Source organism: Alligator mississippiensis, chromosome 15, assembly GCF_030867095.1.
Source record: "Alligator mississippiensis isolate rAllMis1 chromosome 15, rAllMis1, whole genome shotgun sequence".
Taxonomy (NCBI): Eukaryota; Metazoa; Chordata; order Crocodylia; family Alligatoridae; genus Alligator; species Alligator mississippiensis.
This window is the reverse complement of record NC_081838.1, coordinates 14,108,965-14,127,693: the sequence shown is the minus strand read 5'-3', so window position 1 is coordinate 14,127,693 and position 18,729 is coordinate 14,108,965. Positions and strand designations below refer to the sequence as shown.

Below are 18,729 nucleotides of genomic sequence, written 5' to 3'. Positions count from 1 at the left end.
TTCTGCCTACCATGTGGGAGATCAGAGTTTAAGTCCCAGTATTGGTCCCTTGGGTTGAGTGAGCTGACAGGTAGAAATTCTTCTTGCAGTGGAAAGGGGCCATTGTGTTTTCCCCCTTTCTCCCCCTCCAGGTACCTAGGCCCTATATTCCTTGTAATTTGACATTTTGGTTTTTGTGCCTTTTGTATTTCCAGTAATACCAACCAGTATTGTTTCTTCTGCTGTTTGTGTTTTACAGTTTGGTTAACCCTGTCTTTTGTCAACTGGATGAATATGTCTATGATTGTAAGAGTCTAACCTTTTTTGAATCCTGCCCCTTTGGGGCATTGTAGTGTCTCCTGTACTCCGCTGGTTTATACTGGTTATCTTTCCAGTATTGTTCCCTCATTAAAACGTATATGGTTAAGTCCCCATTGGTGGTCTGGCTCTGCTCTATTGGGGGAGGAGAGTCCCTACACCTCCCACAGCGCTTGTGCACCTAGTTTGATCCCTTCAATTGGAGAGGGGGTACCTCTTGGAGTACCACCCGGGTTACATAAGATTCAGTCCTAAGGTTAAATCATTGTTTAACACAGAATCTCCATGGTTAAAAAGAGATTGAGTTGGATCAGACTTACCTGTTTTTCCACAGAGAGTAAAGGAAGAGAAGCGAGTAGGAGGCACTGGTTAGAAAGGCCTTCTATACAGTTTCTGAAACTACCTGGTGCACCAGAAACACCCTTTTGTGTTTATCAGATGCAAAACGTTCTGTTGTGGATGCCACACCTTTAGTGGAAATAATTGTTTTCCTTGTTTCCTTCTGATTCGTATCTGTTGTCAGCTTCCCAGCAATCCACATGCACATTCCAAGTTTTTTCAGTCCAAAGCATTTCTGGACCAGCTACATTCCTGATCTTATGGAGATGACTTAACCAAGCTCCCAGTGGGAGGGGAGGGTCAAACTTGCTGACATTCAGTTTCCTTTTTTGGGGAATTTTTTTCACATTTTGATCTTAGCATTGAGTTTGATTCAGAACAGAAGCACATAGTTTCACCAGTTACCACAAAGGTGAGCTAACTAGCTGTTTTCTAACTATTTGGACATTTAAACCTTAGAGAACATTTCCAAAAAATAATTTTGTTTTGTGTCTAATAGTGCCAAGGACCCAAAGCACTAAAAGAAAGGAGGAAGGGGAAGGAGTGTCCAAGAGCTCCCTACACACACACAAAAAGTGTTCAGGGTCAATCAGATGCTGGGTTGTACCTTAGAGAAGGGTTTTCACTTTCCCTGTCCCCTCTTCTGACAAGCGCAATGCAGTCAAATTTTACTCAAGACACTTCAACTCTATCCCCCAAAGCCAGCATAAATTAAGTGTTCATGTTCCTGGAGGAACTAATGGCATGCTTTAAGGTGAATAGGACTTTCCCGTTGAGGATTTAACTTTTAGGAACTGTCAACTGCAGAGGAGAGGTGGACATTTTTCATTTGAGCAACATGGGACATCTTATAAGAAAGCTTTCCATTTTGTACTTGACATGTCCACTAGCTCTAAGAAACTTCTGGACTTGCTCTTTCCTCAGCAGTATTCTCCTCTTTCTGCACAAAGAAAGAAAACTGAAAGAAGATGGCAACATGATGTACTTGGTCACTGGTTACTTCAGAAGGTGACTCAGAAGAAGCTCGACCCAAAAAAACATGAGATATGAAAGACAAACATAGGCATGGCTCTCAAAAAATTATTCTCTTGTTCATGATACATGTCAAAGTCCAAAATGCCAAACCTAATTTAAGGAGACAAAGCATTATTGATATTTTGCAATACAATCTTACGGGCCTTACCCAGTCAGTGGCTGGTTGCACACGTAGCAGCCAGGACTATCAGCTTATATTAAGTAATTTACTGGCAATAATATGCCCTTCCCTTCAATGTGCCACCACTTAGTCTTACAGAAAAAAAAGATGAGAGCAACCACAGTGCATATTCTAATGTTCCCAGGATTTAGGAAATCAAAGCACTTCATTAACTGTCATTAAAGCTGTTACAGGGGCAAATTGTTACATTACAACAAAGTTCCCATTTGCCTACTGGAAGACACCCCGGCATGTAACAACAAAGTCTCTGAAAATGCAGATGAGGCTCACTCCTTTCTAAACCTTAACTAGGTCATGAGTTGTTGTTATAGCATTACATTTTTGAGGTTTTTAATTTGCATTTAAAAACCAGCAGCAGGTTTCTCTCTCTCTTGGTGAAAAAAAGTCTATTATATTTCATTCGGCAGATCTGCTGGTGGTATCACTTAACACGGCAATCAAGTTCTAGGACAAGAGAAAAAGGTGAAAGACTTTTCTCCTTTCTGAAATAAAAAGAAAACTTTGTTGGGGTGTTGTTTTGTCAGAGGGTGGGAAGCTCTTTGCCAAACATGGCTCCTACCATGCACCAGGTCTGGGCAGTGTTCAGATTAGCTCAGTCATCTCAACACACTTCACCCCATTCTTCCACTACTTACGGCTTCAAGGCTGTAACTCAAAGCTGTCATAAGTCCCGATTATTTCTTTTCTCCTGAAACCGTCCCCAGCCATCACCAGCAGGCACCTCAGCATTAGGATTCTGCCATGAATCCTGATTCTGCCACACCGGTGAAACCACCGAAGCTCAGTAAAGAACTGAATTTAATGAATTAACATGAGGGGGAATTCAGCCCAGAGAGGGAGAAAAAGCGCAAAGCTAAGTGACTAAAGTCCCTATTGGTTTTTCTTTTTCTTTTAAGTGGGGTTCGCTACCCCTTGAGGCATCTGAAATCCTTCCACCAGGCACAGGGTGTCATCTAGCTTAGCTGGCCATTAAATCAGAAAGTTTTGGGTGCTCTTCTGAGCATAATAAATAAAGGCTCCTTTCCCACTTTGAGTTTCAGACCCCCCCGCATGTAAGACAATGGAGCCCCCCGCCGCTGTAAGAGGCTTGTGACCTTCGGATGGACCTCTGATCTGTCCCGTGTGGCATTTCTTATGTTCTTAATGAGGTGAAGTGTGTTGAGATGATGGAGCTAATCTGAATCCTGACCAGACTTGGTGTGTGGAAGGAGCAACTTATGCAAGGAGCTTCACACCCTTTTGCAGAACAACACTCCAACAAAGTTTTCATTTAATTTGGAGAAGGAGAAGACTCTTTCAATCTCTCTCTTTCAAATGCCCTGGAAGTTTACTCCTGAGCTAAGTGCTGCCACCCGCAGATGAGACATGACTTAATTAAGGCGTAAAAAATGCCATAAAAAATGAGTGATCTTGATTTATATTTTCAAAATGTCTTCATTGGTACATACAGGGATGTCTTCCAGTAGGAAGGTTTCGACTTTGTAGTAATGTAATGATTTGCCTCTGCAATGAGTGTCAGTGAAGTGCTAGAATATCCACCCTGTCTGTTATTATCCTTATTTTCTGTGAAACTAAGCAGTGGGACTTTGAGAGGAAGGTCAACTTATTGCCAGTATATTACTTCAGACACCTGATGGTCCTGGCTCCAACGTGTGCAGCCTGCAACCGACTGAGTGAGCCCTGTGTGATTGTATTGCAAAATAACTTTAGTGCTTTGGACAATTAAATAAGGTTTGGCATGGTGGACTTCCAAATGTGTCAGAACAAGAGTATAGTTATTTTAGAGCCATGGCCATGTCTGGCTTTCATATCTCTTGGTTTTTGGGTCAATCATCTTCTGAAATCAACAGAAACCAAATACATCATGTTGCCATCTCTTTGCTCTTCTCCTCCTTTGTGCAGGAAGAGGAGAATTCTGCTGAGGAAAAACCAGGTCTCAAAGTTTCCGAGCTGCTAATGGAGATGTCAAACTGACAAGTTCAGTAGATAGCACAAAGTGGAAAGTTTTGTTACAGGAAACTGCAGGTTGCTCAAATGAAAAAAGCTCTACGACCCTTGTGCAGTAGTAAAATCTTAATGGGAAACTTCTGCTTGCCTTAAAACATCTCATGATTCCCTCTAGGGATGTGAACACTTGATCAATGCAGATGTTTTGAGGATGGAGTTGAAGTGTGTTGAGTGGAATATGAGTGCTGTGGGATTCTCAGAAAGGGGACGGGGCAGGTAAAACCCTTCTCTGAGGTACAACCCAGCATCTGGTTGGGTTGTACCTGACTGAACACTTTCTGGGGGGGGGGGGGGGGGGGGGGGGTGAGCTATGGGACACTCCTTCCTCTTCCTCCTTGAAGTGGTTTGGGTCTTTTGTAGCACTATTAGAAGCAAAACAAATTTATGGAAATGGTCTCTAGGATTAAATGTTTTGAAAACACCCGGTTAGCTCTACCTTTGTGGTAAACTGTGAAAATAGTATTTCTGTTCTGAACCAAGCTCAATGATAAGTTCAAGGTCCTAATAATTTCCTCCGAAAAAGGAAACTCTGAGTGTCACCAAGTTTTATCATCCCCTCCCAGTGTCGCCTCTCTTAAATCATCTCAATAAGACCTGAAAAGTAGATGGTGTGGCAATTTTTTAGGATGGAAATGCATTGGCATGGGCATGTGGAATACCGGGAGGCAGAGGACAAACTAATAATCACCAGCAACAAGGTAAACAATTATTTAATTTCAAGGTGTGACATCCACAACAGAAGATTTTGCAGCTGATAACCAAAACAAGGGTGTTTTCCATGCACCAGGAAGTTTAGGAAGCTGTATAAAAGGGTTTGCAAACCAGTGTGCTCTTTACTCGCTTCTCCTGATTTACTCTCCCTGGTAAGCCAGGTAAGTCCATTTGAACTCACTTTCTTTTTAACTATGGGGATACTGTGTTAAACAATCGTTAACGTTAGGAATGAATTTTGCCTATATACTTTGCAATATTTTAGGATATTAAAGGGAACTAAAGAACTGCAGAATGGGAACAAAGGGAACTACTGGGAATTAAAGGGAACTAAAGAATGAATATTTGGGTGTTTGAATCATTGAGACAAACTTCATACTTGATTTTTAACTCAGTTGTGCACAGAAGAAATTCCACAGCGCATCCTTTCCACGCTTTCTTCCTGGTCTCGGAAGCAAGTGCCACTTGGCATTATTGAGGACAGGAGAAAAGATTAAGAGAATTGCTGTCCTGATCCACTGGGTTTTTGTGTGTGTGATTAGAAGTATCGGGTGCCATAAGACCTCCTTTTTCATGTATTCATTAGCAAACTTGCTGAATCACAGCGGGTGAATCGCTAAGAATTTTCCTTACATGTCCCTACCCTGGTCTGCATGAAAAGTTTTTCACAATTGATGAGAAGTGGCACTCTTCCCCAAAACAAAGCCTGGGTTTCCCAGTTTCAGTAAGTGCTTTGAGGAGAAGGAGGCCATAGAGGGGCTAGACAGCAGAGCAGATAAGGGGACTGGAGCAAGGGACAGAGAAGAAGAATTGGCATCCAACATGTGACCAGAAGCAGAGGGATTTGGCCATCGCATCACTGATCCACCTGTGTTTCTAAAATGGTCTTACAACGGCTGTCACTGCAGTCATCGGTCAGGATTAACTTACTACACCGCACCTTCTGCGGTGCTCAGGATCTGTCCCTTGTTTTTGTTGCTTTTGTTGCAGTTGGTGCGTGGCAGGAATTAAGGAGCCCACAGGTGAGGTTGGCCTTTGAAGGGCATGGGGGACACTAATCACCAGAGTGAAAGAGGGACCAGCTGAGGTGACGCTGTGCCACATCTTGTGCAAAGTGTCAGTGTGCCCAATCAGAAGTGACAATCAAATCCTGAGTTAGGTGTCCATGGCCAGCTTAGCTCAAATGAAGAGACTCAAGCTCCTCCTGTGCAAACCAGGCAGCATGTTCAGCCAATGCAAAGCCAAGAAGAGTGGGACCAACATCTGACATCTCACCCCTCTCCCCAGCTGGGGTGATTCCCAGAAGCGCTGACTTTGTCTGGGATTTGGGGATCCATAATTGGACACTTTCTAAGGATGAATCCTTCCTGCAGTGCAACTAGTGTCAGAGGTGCAATCCACCTTTGCCCCCAGATCCCAGTGTCAATTGACAAAGAGGAAGACTTGGGTTCTGGGTCCTGAAGTGAATGCACATTCCCCACGTCCCAGGACTGTGCCGGCACCATTGGTCCAGGGGCCCAATGTGAGAAGGTTTCGAAGCTGTTGTATAGGGGAGAGGCTGAGGGCAAGTGGAGTAAAAAGGAAAGCACAGCAGTGACACAGGCAGAAAGTGGGGATGTGGCCAGCATTTCCCTGCTCCCTCTCCCAGTCTCTGGGGCCCTACCAGATTTCCCTTTGAGTCACACCCACATTGTCACCCTTGATCCCATCAGAACAGCACATGTGTCATGTTTCCCCTGCTCCCTGCTGTGTTTCAGATTCGCCTCCAGCACAGCAAGATGTTTGACAGCCTGGACATGATCGAAGACCTGCATTACCCAGGCCAGTCTGACTGTCTTCCCTACCAGCGTAGAAGGCCACCATACACGTGTTGTTGCTATGACTGCTGGGGAAGGCTGGTTTGGAAAGGTTGCTGCTGGTCCGTACCCCCCTGGTGGTGCCGTCAGGGTGGCTCTGGAAAGGGCTGGCCATGCTAAATGCAGCTAGAATATCCACAAAAAGCAAGATACAGATTCACGACTGACCCGAAAGAGATGGCTTGGAGCAGTGCTAAACACTCAGCACCTCTGTTGCGATTGGTTTCACATTGCTAGAAGACTCCCCGCACGTACAAGTGTTTCCTACACTTTGCTTTCTCACTCTAGGAACTTTGAATTGTCTGTGCTGTCAAGCATTGAGACCTCTTCATGCTGTGCTGTCATTTAAAAGCAAGCCTCTGCTTCCTTACAGTCCATATGCAATCCATTGCAGACCACATGACACAGCCACAGTTATTAGAAGGGTTTTTGTGTCAACGGGAAGGAGAAGCATGTCTATCCTTTGCTTCTAACTTGAAACTTGGCTGCAGAATCTGCATCAAGGGGAATCTACTTATTCCCCTCTTTACCTGGTGCTTTTCCTCATGTGACACTATTCTGGGAGAAAGGCAGTAAATAAATAGATTGAAGCAGCTAGGTAGTCAAAGTCAGCAGCTGAAAAGAAAGCAGCACACCTTGTACAAAATGGGCCATGTGTAGTATTCTGGTGGTGGCCCTTTGGCAAGTCTTGGCAATATTGGTTCTCTCCTCTGGATCCATTCTGTGTCTGTATACTTCATTTTTTCTATGCATTAAAATTCCTCTGCAGCATAATATTTGCCTCCTGGTTTTTTTTCCCCTCCATTCCTAAAGATCAGACCTGGAACATGTCTGTGTGCCCTGTTCTTTCCCCCTACCCCAGATCGCGTATTTGCTATTCTCTCTTATATAGAATACCTGGTCCTTTTCAGCTGGGGCTCCATGACTGATACTTTTGCGCTTTCTGCATTGCAGAAACATAATGCCAGCACTCCAATCTCTCTAACTATTACCACCCTGGTTTGGTCAATATTAAGACAAATCCATGCTACGCAGCGCTGATCTGAAATCCTGCAATCTCTGGCAAGAAGGAGCTCAGGGCCTGTCTGCAAGGCTGTGTCTTTATGTCACTGGAGGCAGTAGTGCCCTATTCCATTTCCCCAGAACTCAGAATTAGGTTTTCTCTTGTGTATCTACACGAGATACAAAAAGTCCCCAAAACTCCCCCCTCCCACCCTGCTGGTGCCCCCCTACTATAATCCCCACCCTAGTGCTGCCTCTCATTCACTCCACAACAGCTCCCCTGCCCTGCTTGTGTCCTTTACCTGCCCCCCAAAGCCCCTGCCCCCCAGCCCCACTGATGGGAGCCACCAGCAACCAGTAGCGCTGTGGAAAACTTCAGGTGATAATTTGATACGGAGGAGATCCGGCCTGATATTCAGTGGCTGAATCTCCAAATCTAACTCTGAATCAATGCAGGGGACCACTAAAATGGTTCAAATTGATTCAAGGCTCTCCAACTCTTTGGAAAAGTTTTCGAGAATGTCAGTGATCCAGGCAGGCGCCGCCCACTGCAGCAGGGAGGTGGAGCCAGACTCCATGCCAGTACGTAGTGGGTGGGGGAAGGGTGGCTGGAGGAGCAGGGAGGGACCCCTGCCAGGCCCCATCCCCTGCGTGCTCCTCCATCCCCCCATCCCCCACCCTCTTCCCCAGGCCCCCCCTCTGTCCCCCCCCCCCCCCGTCCCAGCTCCCAGTGCTTTAAAAAAAAGTCCCAACTCACCAGGTGCTGCTGGGCGGGGGAGCAATCCCTGCTGCCCACTACTCTGCCACGCTGCATTGGGGGGGTTCTCCCACAAGCTCCGTGACCACCTCCTCCTCCCCCAGCCCACCCCCATGCCTGCTTCACCCACCCCAGTTCCAGCCCTGGACTCACCGGCTCCTGCAATAACCTTGGATCTTCGGGAGCTCATGGAACAGCCCCCCACGTGGCGTGGGGCAGCAATGGCATGGGGCAGCAGGGATTGCCCCCCACCGGACAGGAACTGGGGTGTTTGGTGGGGCTTTGTTAAAGGGTGGAGCTGTAGCAAGCAGGGCAGCCATGGGAAGGGTTGGGGGAGGTGGGGGTCAGAGGGCTTGTGCACAGCCCCTCATGCAGTGTGGGACAGTGAAGGGTAGTGAGGATCACTTCCGCCCTCTCCCCACACTCTGCCAGCAGGACCTGGTGAGTTGGGGCTTTTTTTTTTTTTTTGAAAGTGCTGGGAGCTGGGGTGGGTCGGGCAGGCATTGCTGGGCTGGGACAGGGGGTGGGGGATGGGCCTGTGTGATTCAGAGATTCAGCAGCAGCCAAATCTCCAAATGAGGTTGGCCAAATTGATTCAGGACAGTGATTCGAATCACTATCCCCCCAATCAGTCAAATCTGAAGTGAATACTGGCAACTTCACACAGGCCTAGTTGCCCAGACTATGAGGCCAAGGACCCAGGTCCACAGCTCCCTGCCCCCAACAGAAGGCAGTGGCTGCTGCAGCAGAAGTAGCACAAGCCAGCTTTCCTGCTCTTGCCAGCCTGCAGAGCTTTTTGCAAAAGAGGGAAATATGCAGGTTTCTCTGCTAAAAGGAAGCATCCATTTTTGTTCTGAGAAAGCAGGGAAATCCATAGTGTTCTCTGTTTTTTCCATGGGGTCTCTGCTTAACCAGACTGTCCTGCCAGGGCCTGGCTACACCCCGCTCAGCACTGTCAAAGAGTAGGGAGGGCTGCTCTAGTGTCCCTGTGTTTTCTAGCCTGAACCACTGCAGCTATGTGCCTGCATTTTCTCAATCCAGAGGCAATGTCCGTGCTGTTACAAACTGATTCAACCTAGCCAGGATAGACTAACGTGCAAAAATCTTATCAATTCAGGCTCAGGTTTTTGGAATGTCTGTCCTTAGCCCAGGGAATGAAGCTTTATGGAGCAGTGGTAGTGGCTTGCAGGCTTCAGTGTTAAAAAAGATTGCTGTTTAAGGGCGAATTGTTCAAGCACTCAAAAAATCAAGTTATCCTCAGGACATCTTAGAAAAAGCACTAGGGGAATCTAAAGGAAAGAGATGAAATTTACCCTTCCATAACAAATTGCAGGGATGCTAGCCCATTCTTAAGGCATGACGTCTGCCAAGTTTCAGTGAGATAGCTGCAGAGGTTTCTGGGAAACTGCACCTCAAACTCTTCAAACCAGAAGTCCTGACACTTGCCAGCCCCCTGAGGTCCCTTCCAACCACCCTTGTCTATGATTCCTTGATTCTATGTGTTCTGTTTCAGATGGTTTTTCCATAAATTGGACATGTTTTGAGCAAACCAGGTTGGAGGTTGAAATGCCTGGGAAGGAGACCTGAGACTCCTCTCTGTTTTTAAGGGTAGAGGAGAAAAGGACTGGAGAAATTTGAGGGCTGGCATTCTGTTTCTGCAATGTGGAAAGCACAGTATTGTCAGTCATGGAGCCATGGCATGAAAAGGACCAGGTGTTCAATATGAGAAAGAATAGTAAACACCCCACCTGGAGTAGGAGGAAAGAACAAGGCACACAGAATAGGTGATGCAGTCCTCCCGAGCGTGGGGGAGGCACAGTGACCACCTGCAGGTGGCAGCGGCAGTGTCGCCAGTGGGGGCATTGCAGTGGGGAGGGGGGAAAGCAGGCTCCAGGGCCATGTGAGGCAGCTGTAGCATAATGGGGGAGGCAGTCTTTAGTCGAGGCCTAGGCAGCCCCTGGCCCGATAGTGCAGGCACAGTCCTGGGATTTGGGGAATGTGCATTCACTTCAGGCCCCAGAACTCAAGTCTTCTTCTTTCTGCTTCCTACCACTGGGATCTGGGAGCCTTAGACACTTAACTCAGGATTTCGATTGTCACTCCTGACTGTGCACACCCAGTTTCCACAAGACATGCCACACCATAACCCAGGGGTGGGCAAAATATGGCCCACAGGCTGCATCCGGCCCATGAGGACATTCTATCCAGCCCACAGGGCCCTGAAAAATTTTAGAAAATAAATATTCACGTGTCTTTGGTTCCTGTAAAAAATGACTGGAACCAGGGCCAGTAGGACCCAGGGGAAGCCCGGCGGGCTCCCACAATAGCAGCGCCTGCCCGGCCCTGCCCCCTCCAGCTGGAAGCCCATCAGGGGCTTCTGGCCTGGGACCATGTGGCTCCTTGGCTGCACTGGCTTGGGATACTCAGGTAAGGGAAGGGGGGAGGGCGGGAAGGACGGCGGTCAGGGAAAGAGCCTGGGGAAAAGTGGGCCAGGGGAAAAGAGGCCCCTCCCCTACCCTGTGGCTGGCCCTCCCTGCCTCTGCCTGCTCAGGACAGCCCTGCGCAGGCTGCAAATGGCTGCAACAGGGAGTGCCACCCACGGGGCGGGTGAGGGGCCACTCTTCCCAGTGCTCAGCACCAGCTCGTTCCCTGCTGGGGAGCAGAGGGTCGGGGCTGCACATTGCCCCCTGCCTGTATACTCGAGTTCTTCTCTGCATGAAAATTACTCTGCAGAATAATATTTACCTCCTGGGTTCTTTTCCCCTCCGTTCCTTATTTGCAAACCTGCTGATGAAATTCCCTCCTGTGCAGAGCCCAGAACCCAGCGTGACTAAATTCCCAATGAAGTCCCTACACAGAAATGAAAATCAGCCCTGGATCATGTCTGTGTGCCCTTTTCTTTCCTCCTGCCCGACATGGGTGCTAGCTATTCTTTCTCATATGGAGCACCTGGTCCTTTTCTGCTTTACTCCATGACTGATAATAATGTGCTTTCTACATTCCAGAAAGTTAATACCAGCACTCAAATCTCTCCAGCTATTGCCACCCTGGTTTGGTTAAATGCATGTCAATATTAAGGCAAATCCATGCTAAGCAGAGCTGACCTCCAATCCTGCAATGTCAGTCAAAAAGGAGGATCCCGGGGCCTGTCGCAGGCCTGTGTCTTCATGTCTTTGGTGGCAGTGGTGCCCTTCTCCATTTCTCCAGAACTCAGATGTGGACGGTTTTCTGGTGCGACTACATGAGATGCTAAAAGCGTAGAAGACTAATTGTACTGCACATTAGTGCATAATGGTGAAAGTCATCCTAATGCACTAATGCACAGTAGGATTAAACTCCTGCATATTGGGGCCACTTAAAAGATGTGCACCAGCATTACTGTGCAGTATTGCTGATTACCACACATTAAGTTAGTACCTGTTAATACAGGTACTAAGCGTAATGCAACTAATTAAAGCATATTAATGCACATGTAGGCATTGCCCTTTCATGTTGTGTAGTGATGCGATGACCAAAGCCTTAGGCTCCCTATCCCAGGAGGATGGTTCAGTGTGACTGCCTTTAAGATCTTTATGTAGATAATGAGGAGACACAACTACCAGTGGAGAGGGATTCAGAGAATGGGGAGATGGAAGGCGACGTCTGGGAACCATCAAGGCAGCCTACGAGCAGCCCACCAATAGGAATGCTGAAGCACAGGGCGTTTCTGCACTGCCACCCATCTCGAGGGTGGGAACACCTGACTTGCATTTCAGCTGGACACCTCCATTCACATGTGCTTTATAATGCCTCTTACTTCTGCGAATATGCCCCGTGTGATGGGGTTGCTTTTGCCCACCTCTTGAACAGCATCAGGCATTCACCCAGGCAATGGGTGACCTGGGTCCCAGACTCTCCAGCCAGAGAAGCTGGAGCATGGGTTCCTTGGCTTCTAGTTTCTACCCACAGAGAAACAGGAATAACCATTAGGACTGTGTGAAATGTCACTGAGTGTTTCATTTCAAATCTCTTTTGAGCATTTGATGGGGCTGGAACTGGATGGGGAGCATGTGGGGGGTGCTGGAGTCAGCCGCAGGCCAAGCAGGCGTGGAGGGGGGGGCTGCAGGCAGTTGCGGGCCAAGTGGGGAGCTCTAGCCAAGCAGGAACACAAGCTGGGGGCATTGGTCCCTAGTCAGAGAGGCATCCTGAGCCTCCTCTCATCCAGGGTGCAGATCTGGGGACTCGCACTCCTGGGAGGGCTGCCGCGGTGTGCTGAACTGCTCTCCGTGTTGTACGACACTGGATCTGCACTAGATGAGAGGAGGTTCAGGGAGCAGCAGCAATCTTCACCGGTCTCAGCTGGCAGCAGCAGCCTCTACTCATAGAGTGTACAGTTCAAGGGTCCTACACCCCAGGGAGGAGCCCAGCACAGCCCTCCCAATGGTCAGAGCCACCAAATCTGCGCTCAGGATGAGCTTACTGGCTGGTGCTGCCAGTAAGAGTCAGGACTTGTGGTTTGACCAGTTTGAGGTGCAGTTTCCCAGAAACCTCTGTACCTGAGTCCTTGAAACTTGGCAGATTTCATGCCCTGAGAATGAGCAACTATCCATGCAGTTTTCATCCAAATCTGGCAAGGAATGGCGAAGTTGTATTTTCATGGTTCCCCAAAATAGCCTATGGGCAAAACTTCAAAGCTCATTGAGAAAGCAAAATGGTTTTGATGAAATGAAATGGGAGTGTTCTTCAAAATGAAACACTGTCTCTTTGAAATGGCAAAATGGATGTCAAAACAAAATGATGGTGTTTCACACAGCCCTGATAACCATGTGGAATAGAAAAACAATTAAAACCTTTTTAAAGGGTTCCTCCTTCCAGTGCTTTTGGGACTATATGCTTGTTCTAGGATTCAGACTGCTGGCTGTATTCCCCATAAAATATATATTGGTGAAATCTTCAGTGCCATACTTCAAGTTCTTCCCCTCTGTACATCTTTTCCAGGGCACATCCCAATTTTCCACAAGAAAAAGAAAATTCATCGCATAAGCACTTTGTTAGGGAAGGGTAAATTTGATCTCTTTCCTTTAGATTCCCCTAGTGCTTTTTCTAAGATGTCCTGAGGATAACTTGATTTTTTGTGTTTGAACAATTTGTCCTTCAACAGCAATCTTTTTTAACCCTGAAACCTGCAAACCACTACCACTGCTCCATAAAGCTTCATTCCCTGGGCTAGGGACAGGCATTCAAAAAACCTGAGCCTGAATTGATTCAATCTTTGCACGTTAGTCTAACCTGGCAAGATTGAATCAGTTTGTAACAGCACGGACATTGCCTCTGGATTGAGAAAATGCAGGCACATAGCTACCGTGGCTCAGGCTAGAAGACAGAGGGACACTAGAGCAGCCCTCCCTTCCCTTTGTCAATGCTGAGCGGGGTGTAGCCAGGCCCTGGCAGGACAGTCTGGTTAAGCAGAGATCCCATGGAAAAAACAGAGAAAACTATGGATTTCCCTGCTTTCTCAGAGAAAAAGTGGATTTTCCCTTTTAGCAGAGAACCCTGCAGATTTCCCCTTTTTACCAGCTCTGCAGGCTGGTAACAGCGGGGAGCCGGCTTGTGCCTTTTCTGCTACAGCAGCCACTGCCTTCTGTTGGGGGCAGGGAGCTGTGGACTTGGGTCCTTGGCTTCATAGTCTGGGCAACTAGGCCTGTGTGAAGTTGCCAGTATTCGCTTCAGATTTGACTGATTGGTGGGATAGTGATTCAAATCACTGTCCTGAATCCATTTGGCCAACCTCATTTGGAGATTTGACTGCTGCTGAATCTCTGAATCACACAGGCCCATCCCCCACCCACTCTCCCAGCCCAGCAATGGCTGCCTCCCCAGCCCCAGCTCCCAGCAATAAAAAAAAAAAAAAAAAAAGCCCCAACTCACCGGGTGCTGCTGGTGGGGGAAGGGGGCGAGGTGGGGACTTTTAGTATCTTGTGTAGATAGACAAGAGAAAACCTAATTCTGAGTTCTGGGGAAATGGAATAGGGCACTACTGCCTCCAGTGACATAAAGACACAGCCTTGCAGACAGGCCCTGAGCTCCTTCTTGCCAGAGATTGCAGGATTTCAGATCAGCGTTGCGTAGCATGGATTGGTCTTAATATTGACCAAACCAGGGTGGTAATAGTTAGAGAGATTGGAGTGCTGGCATTATATTTCTGCAATGTAGAAAGCACAAAATTATCAGTCATGGAGCCCCATCTGAAAAGGACCAGGTATTCTATATAAGAGAGAATAGCAAATACACGATCTGGGGTAGGGGGAAAGAACAGGGCACACAGACATGTTCCAGGTCTGATCTTTAGGAATGGAGGGGAAAAAAACCAGGATGCCAATATTATGCTGCAGAGGAATTTTAATGCATAGAAAAAATGAAGTATACAGACACAGAATGGATCCAGAGGAGAGAACCAATATTGCCAAGATTGGCCAAAGGGCCACCACCAGAATACTACACATGGCCCATTTTGTACAAGGTGTGCTGCTTTCTTTGCAGCTTCTGACTTTGACTACCTAGCTGCTTCAATCTATTTATTTACTGCTTTTCTCCTGGAATAATGTCACATGAGGAAAAGCACCAGGTAAAGAGGGGAATAAGTAGCTTCCCCTTGATGCAGATTCTGCAGCCAAGTTTCAAGTTAGAAGCAAAGGATAGACATGCTTCTCCTTCCCGTTGACAAAACAAACCCTTCTAATAACTGTGGCTGTGTCATGTGGTCTGCAATGGGTTGCATATGGACTCTAAGGAAGCAGAGGCTTGCTTTTAAATGACAGCACAGCATGAAGAGGTCTCAATGCTTGACAGCACAGACAATTCAAAGTTCCTAGAGTGAGAAAGCAAAGTGTAGGAAACACTTGTACGTGCGGGGAGTCTTCTAGCAATGTGAAACCAATCGCAACAGAGGTGCTGAGTGTTTAGCACTGCTCCAAGCCATGTCCTTCGGGTCAGTCGTGAATCTGTATCTTGCTTTTCGTGGATATTCTAGCTGCATTTAGCATGGCCAGCCCTTTCCAGAGCCACCCTGACGGCACCACCAGGGGGGTACGGACCAGCAGCAACCTTTCCAAACCAGCCTTCCCCAGCAGTCATAGCAACAACACGTGTATGGTGGCCTTCTACGCTGGTAGGGAAGACAGTCAGACTGGCCCGGGTAATGCAGGTCTTCGATCATGTCCAGGCTGTCAAACATCTTGCTGTGCTGGAGGCGAATCTGAAACACAGCAGGGAGCAGGGGAAACATGACACATGTGCTGTTCTGATGGGATCAAGGGTGACAATGTGGGTGTGACTCAAAGGGAAATCTGGTAGGGGCCCGGAGAAGGAACAGGGAAATGCTGGCCACATCCCCACTTGCTCCTTGTGTCACTGCTCTCCTTTCCTTTTTGCTCCACTTGCCCTCAGCCTCTCCCCTATACAACAGCTTCAAAACCTTCTCACATTGGGCCCTGGACCAATGGAGCTGGCACACTCCTGGGATGTGGAGGATGTGCATTCACTTCAGGACCCAGAACCCAAGTCTTCCTCTTTGTCAATTGACACTGGGATCTGGGGGCAAAGGTGGATTGCACCTCTGACACTAGTTGCACTGCAGGAAGGATTCATCCTTAGACAGTGTTCAGTTATGGATCCCCAAATCCCAGACAAAGTCAGCGCTTCTGGGAATCACCCCAGTTGGGGAGAGGGGTGAGATGTCAGATGTTGCTCCCTCTCTTCTGGCTTTGCATTGGCTGAACATGCTGCTTGGTTTGCACAGGAGGAGCTTGAGTCTCTTCATTTGAGCTAAGCTGGCCATGGACACCTAACTCAGGATTTGATTGTCACTTCTGATTGGGCACACTGACACTTTGCACAAGATGTGGCACAATGTCACCTCAGCTGGTCCCTCTTTCACTCTGGTGATTAGTGTCCCCAGTGCCCTTCAAATGCCAACCTCACCTGTGGGCTCCCTAATTCCTGCCACCCACCAACTGCAACAAAAGCAACAAAAACAAGGGACAGATCCTGAGCACCGCAGAAGGTGCGGTGTAGTAATTTAAGCCTGACCGATGACTGCAGTGACAGCTATAGAAAGGCCAACTTTTAAAACGAGATGGATCAGTGATGCTATGGCCAAATCCCTCTGCTCCTGGTCACATGTTGGATCCCAATTTTTCTTCTCTGTCCCTTGCTCCAGTCCCCTTAGGCTGCTCTGCTGTCTAGCCCCTCTATGGCCCCCTCCTCCTCAAAGCACTTACTGAAACTGGGAAACACAGGCCTTGTTTTGGGGAAGAGTGCCACTTCTCATCAATTGTGAAAAACTTTTCATGCAGACGAGGGTAGGGACATGTGGGAAAAATTCTTCGCTGTGATTCAGCAAGTTTGCTAATGAATACATGAAAAAGAAGGTGTTATGGCACCCAGTATTTCTAATCACACACACAAAAACCCAGTGGATCAGGACAGCAATTCTCTTAAGCTTTTCTCCTGTCCTCAATAATGCCAAGTGGCACTTGCTTCCGAGAACAGGAAGAAAACGTGGAAAGGATGCGCTGTGGAGTTTCTTCTGTGCACAACTGAGTTAAAAGCCGAGTATGAAGTTTGTCTCAATGATTCAAACCCCCAAACATTCACTCTTTAGTTCCCTTTAATTCCCATTAGTTCCCTTTGTTCCCATTCTGCAGCTCTTTAGTTCCCTTTAATATCCTAAAATATTGCAAAGTATAAAGGCAAGATTCAGTCCTAATGTTAAAGACTGTTTAACACAGTATCCCCATAGTTAAAAAGAAATTGAGTTCAAATGGACTTACCTGGCTTACAGGGAGAGTAAATCAGGAGAAGCGAGTAAAGAACACTGGTTTGCAAACCCTTTTATACAGCTTCCTAAACTTCCCGGTGCAAGGAAAACACCCTTGTTTTGGTTATCAGCTGCAAAATCTTCTGTTGTGGATGTCACACCTTGAAATTAAATAATTGTTTTCCTTGTTGCTGGTGATTATTAGTTTGTCCTCTGCCTCCCGGGTATTTCACATGCCCATGCCAATGTTTTTCCATCTTAAAAATTGCCCAGCCAGCTACTTTCTTGGTCTTATTGAGATGATTGAAGACAGGTGACACTGGGAGGGGAGGGTAAAACTTGCTGACACTCAGTTTCCTTTTTCGGAGGAAATTATTAGGACCTTCAACTTAGCACTATCTTGGTTCAGAAAAGAAGCTAATATTTTCACAGTTTACCACAAAGGTAGAGCTAACCAGGAGTTTTCAAAACATTGAATCCTAGACAACATTACCATAAATTTGTTTTGCTTCTAATAGTGCTACAAAAGACCCAAACCACTTCAAGGAGGAAGGGGAAAGAGTGTCCCATAGCTCAACACCCCCCCAGAAAGTGTTCAGTCACTCAGATGCTGGGTTGTACCTCAGAGAAGGGTTTTCACCTGCCCTGTCCCCTTTCTGAGAATCCCACAGCACTCATATTCCACTCAACACGCTTCAACTCCATCCTCAAACCACCTGCATTGATCAAGTGTTCACATCCCTAGAGGGAATCATGAGATGTTTTAAGGCAAGCAGAAGTTTCCCATTAAGATGTTACTACTGCACAAGGGTCGTAGAGCTTTTTTCATTTGAGCAATCTGCAGTTTCCTGTAACAAAACTTTCCACTGTGTGCTGTCTACTGAACCTGTCAGTTTGACATCTGGATTTGCAGCTTGGAAACTTTGAGACCTGGTTTTTCCTCAGCAGAATTCTCCTCTTCCTGCACGAAGGAGGAGAAGAGCAAAGAGATGGCAACGTGATGTATTTGGTCACTGTTCATTTCAGAAGATTATTGACTCAAAAAACCAAGAGATATGAAAGGCACATATGGCCATGGCACTAAAATAACTATACTCTTGTTCATGACACATTTGAAAGTCTACCATGCCAAACCTTATTTAGTTGTCTAAAACACTAAAGTTATCTTGCAATACAATCTCACAGGGCTCACATGTTGCAGCCAGGACTATCAAATATCTGAAGTCATTTACTGGCAATAACTTGACCTTCCTCTCAAAGTCCCACTGCTTAGTTTCACAGAAAATAAGGATAATTACTAACAGGGTGGATATTCTAGCACTTCATTGACACTCATTACAGAGGCAAATCATTACATTACTACAAAGTCCAAACCTTCCTACTCGAAGACACCCCTGTATGTAGCAATACAGAAACTTTGAAAATACAAATCAAGCTCACTCATTGTTTATGCCATTTTTTACGCCTTAATTAAGTCATGTCTTATTATAGCCTTGGTATTTGGGGCTTTTTAATTTGCATTAAAAATCAATGAGAAGGTTTCTCTCTCTTTTCTCTAATCAATTTTCTTCAAGAGTTCAAAGGCCTGATCTGCTGGTGGCAGCACTTAGCTCAGGAGTAAACTTCCAGGGCACTTGAAACAGAGAGATGGAAAGAGTCTTCTCCTTCCCCAAATTCAATGAAAACTTTGTTGGAGTGTTGTTCTGCAAAAGGGTGGCAAGCTCCTTGCATAAGTTGCTCCTACCAT

The 18,729-nt window shown here is 46.8% G+C and overlaps 2 long non-coding RNA genes across 3 annotated transcripts; one reads left to right on the top strand and one right to left on the bottom strand.

Moving 5' to 3' along the window:
* Window positions 1–4,683: 4,683 nt before the first annotated feature.
* On the top strand, window positions 4,684–7,200 carry LOC132245669 (uncharacterized). The gene is made up of 2 exons (XR_009457370.1): window positions 4,684–4,731; window positions 6,328–7,200. It is a non-coding gene; the product is annotated as an uncharacterized LOC132245669 (long non-coding RNA).
* A 7,345-nt stretch (window positions 7,201–14,545) lies between these two features.
* Window positions 14,546–17,224, bottom strand: LOC109282276 (uncharacterized). 2 transcript variants are annotated; one of them, XR_009457273.1, is made up of 3 exons: window positions 16,996–17,196; window positions 16,444–16,570; window positions 14,546–15,419 (listed from the first exon to the last, which is right to left on the bottom strand). It is a non-coding gene; the product is annotated as an uncharacterized LOC109282276 (long non-coding RNA). The 2 variants fall into 2 exon arrangements; XR_009457272.1 differs by lacking the exon at window positions 16,444–16,570 and having other exon boundaries at window positions 16,996–17,224.
* Window positions 17,225–18,729: the final 1,505 nt, after the last annotated feature.